Below are 12939 nucleotides of genomic sequence, written 5' to 3'. Positions count from 1 at the left end.
GTAAGGATCTGGACCCAGATCATTCTCTTTGTCCTATTATACAATACTGTGTTCCTGAACTTTGACCTCAGATATAGATACAATGGTATTAATACCAATGATCTATTCTTTTGTTCTACATCTGCCTCATTTTTGAATGTACAATTTTGATACAACTCTTTTTTAGCCTTGATCGCTTCTAGATTGTTTCCCCAAAAAATCTCATATGTACTATATTCCCGAAATTCTTGCAAGTTTGAAAATGTTTGTGAACTTTTTACTCTAAGGATAAATTTTTTGGTAGGATATTCTTAGGTCACATTTTTCTTAGAACATTGAGACATTGCTTCATTGTCTTCTGGCACTAAAAGTTGCAGTGGAAAAGACTGAAGCCAGCTTAATTATTTTCCACTCTTTAGGTCACTTACTTTTCCTCTCTGGTGGCTCATAATATGTTTTCTAAACCTTGAACTTTGGTAACATCACCAAATGATGTTTTGGCCTTTATGGTTCCATATCAATCTTTCCAGAAGAAGAAGGTACATTTTTTCACCTGAAGATTGATTACTGTTGTTAATTTCAGCATAAATCTCTTCATACCTTTAAATTTTTATTTCTGTTTAATCCATTGTAATCATTTTTCTGAAATAATAATTACAGTGAATTGAAATTCATTTTGCTTTTTTCTATCACCATCATTTTTCACTCTAGTCAATGTTATTATTTTACTCTTTTATGTGTATTTTCTTAATCCTGCCACTCTTCTACTGTTTTTAGTAAATATTTTGCAATATGCCCAAAGGAAAATTATCAAAGGCCTGCCCAATGAGAAGTTACTCTTCCCAGAGCCCTAGCTGACCTGAAGGAAGGGTAATCAGCCAACTGCAGCCCCTGCTAGCCATTTTGTCTCAGATAAAGAGAGAGGGAAGAAAAGGGGCTGAGGAAGGTTTCTGAAAATCAAGTCCCAGGGACTACGGTCCACTAAAAATCTGAGATTTAATTGAAAGAGTATGGAATGCTTACCCTCTCAAACACCTTACCACCACATCAACATGGTTTAAATGTAAAGAGAACAGATTACAACTGAGAGAGCTTCAGCACACAGATTCTATTTAAGAAGGAGTTCTTAGGGAAACCCAGAGGCAAAGGAAAGAAAAAGGCCCAACAAGGAAACTAGAGAAAACTGAAGCTCTGGCACTATAGCTATGGCAAACATTAAATACAACCCAATTTCTAGCCAGATTAACATAAAATCTCACACTAAAAGCCTAAAGTGACTATTACCCAATATGTCATGCCCAGCTTTCAACAAGAAATTAAAAGGCATGCTAAAAGACAGGAAAAGCACAGTCTGAAGAGACAGAGCAAGTATCAGAAGATGACTCAGATACGACATAGAATTTAGAGTTATCAGATAGAGTATTTACAACAATTATGATTAATATGTTAAAGACTCTATTGGAAAAAGTGGACAACTTGTGAGAACAGATGGGTAATATAAGCAAAGAGATAGAAACTCCAAGAAAGCATCAAAAGGAAATTCTAGGAATAAGAAACCCTGTAATATAAATGGATAATGCTTTTGATGGACTCAACAGTCTACTAAAGGTGGCCAAAGAAAGAACTGATGAGCCTGAAGAGATGTCAATAGAAACTTCCAAAAATAAAGAAAAGAGTGAAAAAAAAATTTTAAAGAAACAGAATAGACAAGAAATGTGGAAGAATTACAAAAGGTGCAACATATATATAATGAAAACACAGGAAGGAGAAGAAAAACAAAAGGGAATGGAAGAAATATTTGAAGTAACAATAACAGAATTTTCCAAAATTATTGACAGACACCACATGACAGATCCAGGAAACTTAGAGAAAAACAAGTAAGATGAATAAGAACAACAAAAAAAACTATACATAGGTATATCATATGCAAACTGCAGAAAAGCAAAGACAAAGAGAAAATCTTATAATAATTCTTAAGTGGTGGAGGAAATTTACCTTTAGAGGAACAAGAATAAGAATTACTTTAGACTTCTAGTCAGAAACCATGCAAACAAGAAGAGAATGGAGTGAAATATTTAAAATGTTGGGGGGAAAAAACTCCAAATCCTAGAATTACGGGTTCATTGAATATATCTTTAAAAAGCGAAGGAGAAATAAAGACTTTTTCAGAAAAACATAACCTTAGGAAACGTTAAAAGAAGTTCTTTAGAGAGAAGAATGATATAAGTCAGAAACTTGGATCTACATAAAGAAAAGAAGAGCATAAGACAAGGAATAAATGAAAATAAAATAAAATCTTTTATTTCTCTTATTCTTAATTTACTTAATAGATAACGGTTTGTTCAAAATAGTAATAGCAATAATGTTTTAGGTGATTATAGCAAATGGACAAGTAAAATGAATGACAGCAGTGTGATAAGGGATAGGATGGAGGAGTTGGGAATACTCTGTTTATAACGGTTTTATTCATAATCATCAAAATCTCCAAGCAATAAAGATATCCTTCAAAGGTGATGGATAAACAGTGGTATATCCATACAATGGAGCATTTTTCAAAAATCTTTAAAAATGAGCTCTCAATCCATAAAAAACTTGGAGGAAAATTAAACACGTATTGCTAGGTAAAAGAAGCCAATCTCAAAAGTCTACTAACTGTATGATTCCAACCATAAGACATTCTGGAAATGGCAAAATTACAGAAACAGTAAAAAGATCATTGATTCCCAAGAGTTTAGAGGGAGTGACTCGGGGTGAATGGGTGAAGGACAGGAAATCTTTAGGGTCAGGAAAACACTCTGTTTGATACTGTAATGATAGACACATGACATTATGTATTTGTCAAAACCCATAGAACTGTAAAGCAAAATAGTGAATTTTAATGTAAACTTTAACGGACTTTAATAATAATATGTTACTATCGGTTCATTAGTATAACAAATAATCCACATTAGTGCAACATATTAATAATAGAGCAAATGTTGGCGGGATGGAAGAGGGTAACATGGGAATCTCTGTACCATCTGCTCAATTTTTCTGTAAATCTAAAACTGTTCTAAAAAATAAATATTCAGTCTTTTCATTTCACATCAATAAAAAAATTAATGTATTAATTTACTCACTAATTTGCCTTACTTTTTTGTACCTACAATATCCCAGGCACTGTACTTGGGGTATATGCCTTTATGGAATTCTCCTGATATAGTAAGAACGTAGACTAAATATACAGTATTATGCTGAATTAAAGATAGACCATGTTTTAAAATGAGGTAGATATTATTATGGGTACTACCACTCCCAGGATTACAACTTCTAGTTATGGATGGTTCCTGCATTAATTTGTAAGGATACCCACACACTGTGTACATTATATACGTATTCAAGAAATTCGGTCTCCTTTAGCAAATATTTGCTAGAGGAAAACATTTGAAATCAAAAGAGTCTTTTATCAAAGCAGGGAACTGTATTACACGGTACATTTATGGTGTTCTTATTACAGAATATTTTCTAAGTTCTAACTTTTAAAGTCTACACATGCATATAAATGCCAGCAGTCTTAACACTTTGCTCCCAAGTTTTCTAACTTGGCTGATGTTTGTTGGCTCTGTTACAATTAATATCTAGTCTTCCCTTGGCTGAAGTTACTTTATGTTGTCTAACTTGGTTAAATCACTTGTTCTGAATTGAATAAGTTAATTCATGTACTTGTTTACAAGATGATATGTTTTCCATCTTGGCCTTCACAGCTGGTGTAGGTGAATAGGCCTTTTGCTCCAAGCCTGATTCCAATCCCAAAACATCATCCAACTTCCACTCTTTCTACGTCTCACACATTAATGTTACTCTGGAGTTTACAGCTAGAGATAGCATTCAATAGAGCTTTTATAAGTTGCTACTAAATTTTTCTCTCCTTGTCTCATGAGTTTCTATAGTTATAATCACTTTTAAGACTTCAGGTTTTTAATATATAATTGCCAAAATCATTAACAGAAAGATAGTTAGATTATAAAAAGGAAGATAAATACACCTAAAGAAGGAGTTAAAATGAAATTTTAGTAAGTTTATTAATGATAGATGAAATATTTGTAAAAGAGACTAAATGGCATATTGCATAACATGGATACCAAACCTAAAGATTTAATTCTATGTAGTCTTTTTATTAGGATTTAAAATGCCAAGTAAATGCCTCAAAGAATTGGAAATGCTTCCCTTTTACAAGAGAAAATATAGACAATCTGTTTACTATAACTGGGGAAGTTTTCCATGTAAAGGACTATAGAATTTATATTTCTACTTAATGCATTGGTCTGAGTTTCTTTAAACGATCTGTAGTGCATTATTTCATACTGTTGTTATTTTAAAAAATCTTCTGAAACATTGTTGATATCTACAAAAAAGCAATGACTCTTTCTTGTGCATAGATTTAAATAAAAGATCAGTAATGTAGCTGAAATATGTTTCTGATATAGCCTCGTGCCTTTCCAACATTATCTTACCCCACCATATTCCTTCCTCACCAAAGATTCAGTCACATTAGTCTTCACTGCCTCCAGCATACCACATTCTTTCCCGTTTCTGGTTCTTCACCTCTCTTGTTCCCTTTTGTCTTTTTTTTCTTTTTTTTTAAGATTTTATTTTTTCCTTTTTCTCCCCAAAGCCCCCCAGTACATAGTTGTATATTCTTTGTTGGGGGTCCTTCTAGTTGTGGCATGTGGGACGCTGCCTCAGCATGGTTTGACGAGCAGTGCCATGTCCACGCCCAGGATTTGAACCAACGAAACACTGGGCCACCTGCAGCGGAGCGTGCGAACTTAACCACTCAGCCACGGGGCCAGCCCCCCTTTTGTCTTATATATACTTTACTCTCTCTCTCTCAAAACACCACCAGTAATCACGTGCGTCTCAGGGAGGCCTGTCTGACTCCCCTACACTAAAATTCTTATCATTATTCTTCATAGCATCCTGCTTTAGTTTTCCATATTTCTTCTTGAATATTTTTTATTTATTATCAAATTTAATTTCCACAAAACTGGAATTCCATGGTGGCAAAAATCATGTTTTATTTTTCCACCTTTGCATACCCACTGTCCAGCTCTGTCTCTGGAACAAAGGAGGCCTCTAATCAATGTTTGTTGAATAAAAAACACATAGTTTCAAAATTTATATTGTGTGGCCCTTCAGGCCATTCAGTTTCACTGAGTTGAATTGGTATAGAAATATATCAGATCCAAGTAAAACGCAGGAAGACGGCTTGGATCATTGTTTCTTCATACAGTCAGAGTGTCTATTGGTGGAAACAGTACTTGGTACTGGTGATTATTCAGTACATCTTACATTGGCCCTTGAGCTGGTTCCACTTACCGAACACAGTTGTGTGAAGCAGCGTTCTAGCCACTCAGATGCTGATTATTGTTGAGTTTTCCTAACTTTTCTCTGACTCAACATTTCATAAGAGCCTGTCCTTCCTTCATTCAAGAAGATTTTTTATTAAGTCCTGATATGCCAGTAACTCATAGGTAGTAGAGAATAAAAATTAATAAACATGATAAACTTTAGAGCAGAAGAGGTTAACAGAAGGAAACACAGGTAATATGATACAATTCTTCACTCTCCTTATGCAAAACTATATTCCAATCTGTGTAAACGTACATACATACACCTGTGCACACATGCAGACCTACACATATAAGGCTAGAGGGAAATATACCAAGATATTAATAATGTTTATCTATGTGTGTGAAAATTACAGGTGGTACCATTTTTTTATGTTCTATACACTTACCATTTTTCAAAATTATTATTTCTTAAATTAGGGAATTGTTATCTGTCATCAACCCCCACCAGCTCTGGGTAAAATGTCTACTGAACTATGCTACCTGGAAAAGTCAAAGCGCTTTAAATCAGTTTTTATAATTATAATTTATTATAATATTATTATCAAAATTAAAGTCAAAACTTGGCAATTATTATCTTATCAATATTATTGGTCAGTGTATCAATAGCAAATGTGATATTTTATCTCCTGTTTGATTTGCTCTGTAATTATACCTGTCAATTACTAGTAAGTGTTGCCAGATTCAGGAAATAGAAATACAGCAAACACAGTGAAATTTGAATTTCAAATAAATAGACAATTTTTTAAGATATAGTATATCTCATGCAATATTCAGGACATTTATCCTAAAAATATTCACTCTTTGTTCACCTGAAATGGAAATGAACTGAGTGTCCTGTATTTTACAGCCAACCTTAATTAGCTCAGAACTTGAGAAGAAGAAAAGAAGAAGGGAGTTCTTCAAACCCCAACAAATCATTACAAAGATTCCTCATAGATCCTCAGAATCTCTAGAAGGACAGGGAATTTAAAGGTCATCTAGGAAAGTAAAATGTACAATACTTAAATCCCTCTCATGGCGTATTCAAATGAGGTTTCATTGACGACAACTGAATCTACCTCAATCAAGAAGAATTTGGGAGCATGTGTGTGGAGTCTTGAGGTAGTGGGAGCGGGCCCCGGAGGTTTATTTACCCTTTGAAATCTAAGGTGATATCCTTGAAGTTGCCTAAAATCTTAAAGGCCTGTGTAGTTTCATGGCATAGCAGAGCCTAGGATTTCCGAAAGTACATGTGAAGAATTTTCTTTAGTTTGCAATGGCCAGCATGAATCAGCATGTCACATAAGAAGATATCGTTTACGGGTTCTGTTATAGCAACCTATTCCAAACAGGTTTTTGATCTACACCTTGTCTTAAATGCTAGCTATGCATAAGATGTAAGTTAGGGTAGGTGTGAATGCCCCCTATATTAGTCTGTGTTCTCCATAGAAACAAAACCAATAGAATATATATATGTGTCCTATGCCAATTATTTTCAGGAACTGGTTCACACAGTTGTGGGGGCTGGCAGGTCTGAAATTCCTAGGGCAGGCTAGCAAGTAGGAAATTCAGGCAGTAGTCGATGTTGTGGCTTTGAGTATGAAATTTGTAAGGCAGGACAGTAAGCTAGAAACTCAAGCTGGATTTCTATATTCCAGCCTTGAGGCTGAATTTCTTCTTCTCCTGGAAACCTCATTTTCCCCTCTAAAGGCCTTCAACTGATTGGATGAGCCCCAACCACATTATCAAGGGTAAGTTCTTTCACTTAAAGTCAATGATTGTAGATGTTAATCACATCTACAGATATCTTCACAGCAATGTCTAGTCTAGTGTTTGACCAAACAACTGGGCACCATGGCCTAAGTTGACACATAAAATTAACTGTCAGACACCCTTATAACTGATATTCATTTAAAGGTTTCAAAGCATTTCATTCCTAACACAGCGTGAAGAACCTCAGCTTTGAAGTTAGATGACCCCTGAGTTCAACGTTCATAGCTATGTAACCTTGAAAGACTCGTTTAATCTCTCTTTACCTCAGATTATTGTCCTATAAACCAGGAAAAATAATACCCTCACAGGGTTAACATAAGAATTGTGTATTTAAATGATGTAATGCACGTAAAAGTGTACAGCACAATTTCCAACACACAGGAAGCATTCAATAAATAGTAATTTTGTTTACTATGATAGTTATTCTTCTTATTCAATAACTCGCCATGAGTTTTATTAGAATTAATGTTGCTTTCTAGATTGTTTAGCTGGATATCCAAGCAATGCTGACATTCTACCTTGACCACTATTCCCCTTCCTGGAGGTTTTCTAAGGGAGCTCCACATACAGGGAACATCAAGAAGTAAGACATTAAGTATATCTTTATTATTAACTGGTCTTCTCAACACCTTAAGGCAGAGCTCTTTGGTAAGCCTTTTAGATAATCAGTATATCCTGAAATGTGACTATTCAGATAAACAATTTATCCTGGCGGGGAGAGGGAGGGGGTGTGGAATAAAGTGTGGGAGAAGCTTCAAGAGCATGTCCTAGCAGAGATATCTGAGAGCAAGTCTCATCATGAGAAAAAATCCATACCTGAAGGGAAAGCAGGGGAAAAAAATTAGAAACATATTCAAAACCCAGCTCATGTCTGGGGACCTTTCTCAAGCCTACTATTCCCTTTAAAAAGAAACCAAACCCAATTAAAACAAACACAATACCTGCCATTTTCTTCAAGCACACCTTTTGGTTGACAATGCGAAGCTGCCTTAAGAGCCCATGTGAGTTCCTATCCTCCTGGCTGGGGCAGTAGGTAAACAACTGCAGAGACTGGGCTCCTCAGGGATCTCTGGAGAGAGAAGTCATGAGCAAAGGCTGTCAGGGCAGGTAGGAGACTGAAGTCATCGCAATTCCAATGATTAAGAAAAGATCACTTGATTTCCAGTCCCAGGCTGGTATGGCCTAGTAATGTCTTGTTTAAATATACGAATCAATGCAGTATTTTGCAAACTTCCATTATTCCCAGACCACTTTAATGAGTTTCATCATACCTGTATAAACCCATTCCATTACTTAATATTTTTATTAAACCAAACGCAACTTGATTCCTTTAAAAGGTTAGCCTTCTGCTGTCTCATGATTTCTCTGAATTCACAGCAATTACAGAAATCATGTGAGTTTTCATTGTTGTTATGTGTGTATGATATTGAAAATAAACTTTAAAACTGCCTATATAAACTGCTTAAATCTATAGCTCATACAACCAATCGGAAGTGCATTATGTTTTTAGGAAAAATTAGCTATATGTAGGTGAAAATATAGGTTTTAAACAGATATTTCCTGAACTCCTATTATTTCCACAAATATTTATTAATTATAGTTTCAGGAGCTGCTCCTTGCACTGTGGATGTAGAAATAATCAAGGCAGTCAAAAGTGCTGCTTTTGTTGAGTTTACTTTCAAGTAGGGGTGACAGACAAATAAAAATAAATAAATTTTAAATACCGATACATGTTATCAAGAAAATAAAACAAGTTAAGAGGAATGAAAGTTACTGAGAGGGTGAATTTTGTATTTAGTGTGGCTGAGTATAATCTTCCTCTTTTTCTTGGCAAACATCCAGAAGCAACAAAGAGGGAAAGAAATATAAACATAAAGTCCATTATAAAATAGATAAATAAAACCTCAGACGTATCAGCAAGCAACTCTGAATTATTCAATAGGAGAGAGGATTGTCTAAACAAGGAAGACCAGTGGGGATATAGACAAAGGATCCTCTTGGTTGCAGAATTCAATTTAGAAAGCCATAAACACTGCTTATTCTTAAGTGGATGGGGCAATTCTAAGATTCAAAAGCAATAGTTTCTTATTTGCAGAAATGGTAACAGGGTGCCTGGACTGATGCAGGAGCTTCCTTAGGCCTGGCTCTGTTTAAAGGAAAAGATGGAGAAGGATGAATGAGAAATCACACAGACATCCTATACTTCAGGTTAGTCCAAGGAGAGATGTGAGGCCCTTCACATTCACGTCATTGTGAGCTGCCTGCCAGTTGCTAACTTTAATATTTTTGGATAAGTAAAAGCTAATAAACTTCTCACACACACCAAGCTAGGGCACAAAAATATTTTTCTCCAGCCTGGAATATAACATTGGCCCATCCTTCAGGAAAACCTCACTCAAAAAATTAGGCTAGAAAAAATCATTTTACTCAAACATGGGTTATTGAAATGGAACCAGCAACAATACAAAATCTAATTCGACTAAGAAAATTCCAGAATGCATATTTTAATCCCTAGAGTAATCTCTAAAAATATAACAAAATGATATATAACTAAAGGTAAATATATAAGTTAAGATAGAATTCTAAAACACACTCAACTAATCCAAAAAAAAGAGAAAAAATGGAATAGAGCATCAAACAACAGAGAGCACAAACAGAAAGTGCATGGTAAAATGATAGACCCAAAACTGTGAATATCAATAATTCCATTAAATGCTAGCAAACTTCACAAACAAATAAAAAACAAAGGCAAAGTTTATCAAAAAAGATAAAAAAGAATGTAATACTATATAGCAATGAAAAGGAATGGACTATTGGTATACCCACAATAGGGATGAGTCTCAGAAACATTATTCTGAGTGCAAGCAGCTTGGTACAAAAGATATACACTCTATGATTTCTTTCATATCAAGTTCTAGAATGGGCAAATGAATCTATGATGGATAAAATCAGAACAGTGAGTGTTTGTAGGAGGGTGAGGTCAGGAGCTGACATTCTGGACTGATATCCATATTCTATATCTTGGTAATACTTTGTTATAGGTGTATGTGTTTATTAAAACTCAGCAAATGTACACTAAAGGTTTATATATTTCACTGTATGTAAATTTCGTATGAAAAGAAAATAAATATTGAACTCTAGATATTGAAACATTTAGGAAAAAGTATAGTGATATCTGCAAATTATTTTGAGAAGTGTCAAATCATAAATGGGTGATGGATGGCTGGAAGAGTTTATATATGATAAATACATCAGAAATACAAGCAGATTAGAATGTTAATTATGGGATCATGGTGGTGAGTATACGAGTGTTCAATGTAAATTTCGTTCAACTTTCCAGTATGTCTGAAAATTTTTGTAGCAATGTTGAAACACAGTTGAGCCAACATAAAATCTATAGAAAGATAATATTTTGACACATTGATAAATGCAGTGACAAAATGCATTTCTGTGAATTAAATTGATAGGAAAAAAAGACAAATAATAGTAAGGATATAGAAGATTTGGAAAACATAATTGCAAGGGCTAGCTATTGCCACAATAACAAACCACCTGAATCCCACATCCAGGGCCCCCTCCCTGAAGAGTGTAAGGCTGCTATTAACTGAGCATCATCAAATGAGCTGTGTGTTAGTAAGGCTTACTTATCGGTGGCCTGTTATTATGACAAAGAGATGGAAACACCTCTTTTGCCATATTGTTCAAGGAGCAGGCTGAGATGAAGAGGGAATGCGGAAAGCAATTCCTAAGATATTTAAGAAAACATGAAGGTAGTGTCTGCCTTTCATTAGTAAGAGGCCTGATGGAGAACTGAGGAAGTGGCGTATACACCCTGAAGTCTGCTCTGCAGTTGGAGAACGTGCTAAGCAAGGTCCTGTAGGACCTGAAGATCTTGGCTTCTGAGAACAAGTTAAACTAATCTCTTAGATTTCCTAGGAGAGTTCCTGGGTAAGCAGATGAAGAACATAGACCGTCAGGAATACCAAATTGCCAACCAGGAGGCAACAGAAGAGCTGATCTAGTGGGAAGACCTGTTTGAAAAGCCTGCTGAGGCATCAGGTGAAGAAACCTAGCTTCTGAAGGTAGCACAGCGTCTTCCCATTATAGCAGGTCCCAAAGTCAGTTGTTTAAAAGTCTTGATCATCTCCATTTGCCTGAAGACTGATTTCCTTCTGTCTAGTCTCCTAATCCTCATTGTGCAATCAAATAAATCTGCTCTGCATTATAAAAATAAATAAACATATATATATATATTTTAAAAAGAGATAAATCACTGCCAATAGGTATAGTTCTTCAGACACTTTTGACCTTTGCAGTTCTGGTATATTTCGTATTGCAGAGGAGTTTAAAGACGCAAATGCCTCTTCAGAACTAAAAATAAGCTATTTGACACATTAAAGAGTCATTTTATGTGTTTAATCATCATGGTCGAGTACTATTCCTGCCTTTGGATACAAGAGATTTTTCAAACCAAGACTCATCGCCCTCTGACACATCACTGAAGTTACAAAAACTCCAATCACTGCATCATGAAGATTTTTATAAATTTAGGAACAGGACAGGACATAGAGCTGGAATTTTGGAGTTTGGGGTATAAAACACTCTCCTACCCACCAACCATTGGTATTTATCTTGATCTTTCAGTCCTAATTAAAGTGAAATCTATGGCCCTTGTTTGTACTCTGTTAAATCATAAATACAGTGTACGTTATCTGTTAAATGAGCCTTTGATATTTCATGGACGAAAATTTCTTTTTCATTTAAAAAAAATCACTTCTTTAGGAAAAGTCACTGTTTGGAACACATTTCTTTGAAAAATATTGATGGTTTTTCTGATTAAAAAAGCAAATCATCTGAGAATTCAGCAGCTTAAACTATCAGTTGTTTATCCTCATAGATCTGAGGTTGCCTGAGGCAACTCTGCTTAAGGTTGCTCTAAGTATGGTGGCTCTGCTCCCCCGGGCACCAATAGGAGAGCAGGGGTCTGTGTGTCTCATTCCAGTGGAAAATGTGCAACAAGCAGGTGGAAACTCGTGAGCCCTTTAAAGGCTTATACTCCAAACTGGCATACTGTCACTTCTGACCACATGCCATTGGGCAAAGCACATCACATGGCCAAGTCCAAAAGGACCAGGAAATACATTTTACTCACAGTGATGCCATTGCATGGGGCTAATTACAGAATCTACTACAAACACAAGTATGCAACATGGTGGTCTCAAACAGCAGAAGGTATTTTAGTTTCATAACAGTGTTATAAAAATGGATTATAGGCTGAGCTATTAGGCATATCTCAACACATTTCAAAGGACTAAAATCATATGGAGTATATTCTCTGACCAGAAGAAGTAAGCTACAAATCAATAACAAAACAATTACAAAGGCAATTAGAAATTAAGAAATATATTTCCAAATAACCCAGGGGTCAAAGAAGAAATCACAATGGAAATTAGAAAACATTTTGACCTCAAGGACAATAAAAATACTGCAGATCAAAACCTATGGGATGCAGCTAAAGTGTTTCACAGAGGGAAATCTGTAGCCCAAGATATATGTATTAAACCTGAAGAAAAGATCAAATATCAATGATTTAAATATTTATTTAAAATTTAGATATAAGACAGAAACTTGAACTGAAAGAAGGATTAAAATAAAAACATAAATTTAAAATAAAGAGAAAACAAAAATAATAGAAAGGATCAAGAAAACCAAAATTTAGTATTTGAAAAAAACTGATAAAATTAATAAATTTCTTATGAATCTAGTTAAGGGAAAAAGAGGAGACCAGACCTAATATGAGGAATGAAAAAGAAAA

General features: G+C 35.0%; 1 protein-coding gene across 2 annotated transcripts in view; it reads right to left on the bottom strand.

Moving 5' to 3' along the window:
* EPYC (epiphycan) overlaps window positions 1-8200 on the bottom strand; it is a 52785-nt gene extending 44585 nt beyond the window's left edge. For both annotated transcript variants that reach the window (XM_046646616.1, XM_046646618.1), the window contains exon 1: window positions 8066-8200. The gene's annotated coding sequence lies outside the window, so the exon portion shown is untranslated. The remainder of the gene's footprint in view (window positions 1-8065) is intronic.
* Between the last annotated feature and the right edge of the window lie 4739 nt (window positions 8201-12939).

Source organism: Equus quagga, chromosome 19, assembly GCF_021613505.1.
Source record: "Equus quagga isolate Etosha38 chromosome 19, UCLA_HA_Equagga_1.0, whole genome shotgun sequence".
NCBI lineage: Eukaryota > Metazoa > Chordata > Mammalia > Perissodactyla > Equidae > Equus > Equus quagga.
Note: the sequence above shows the minus strand (reverse complement) of the source record. Positions and strands in the feature narration are given on the sequence as shown.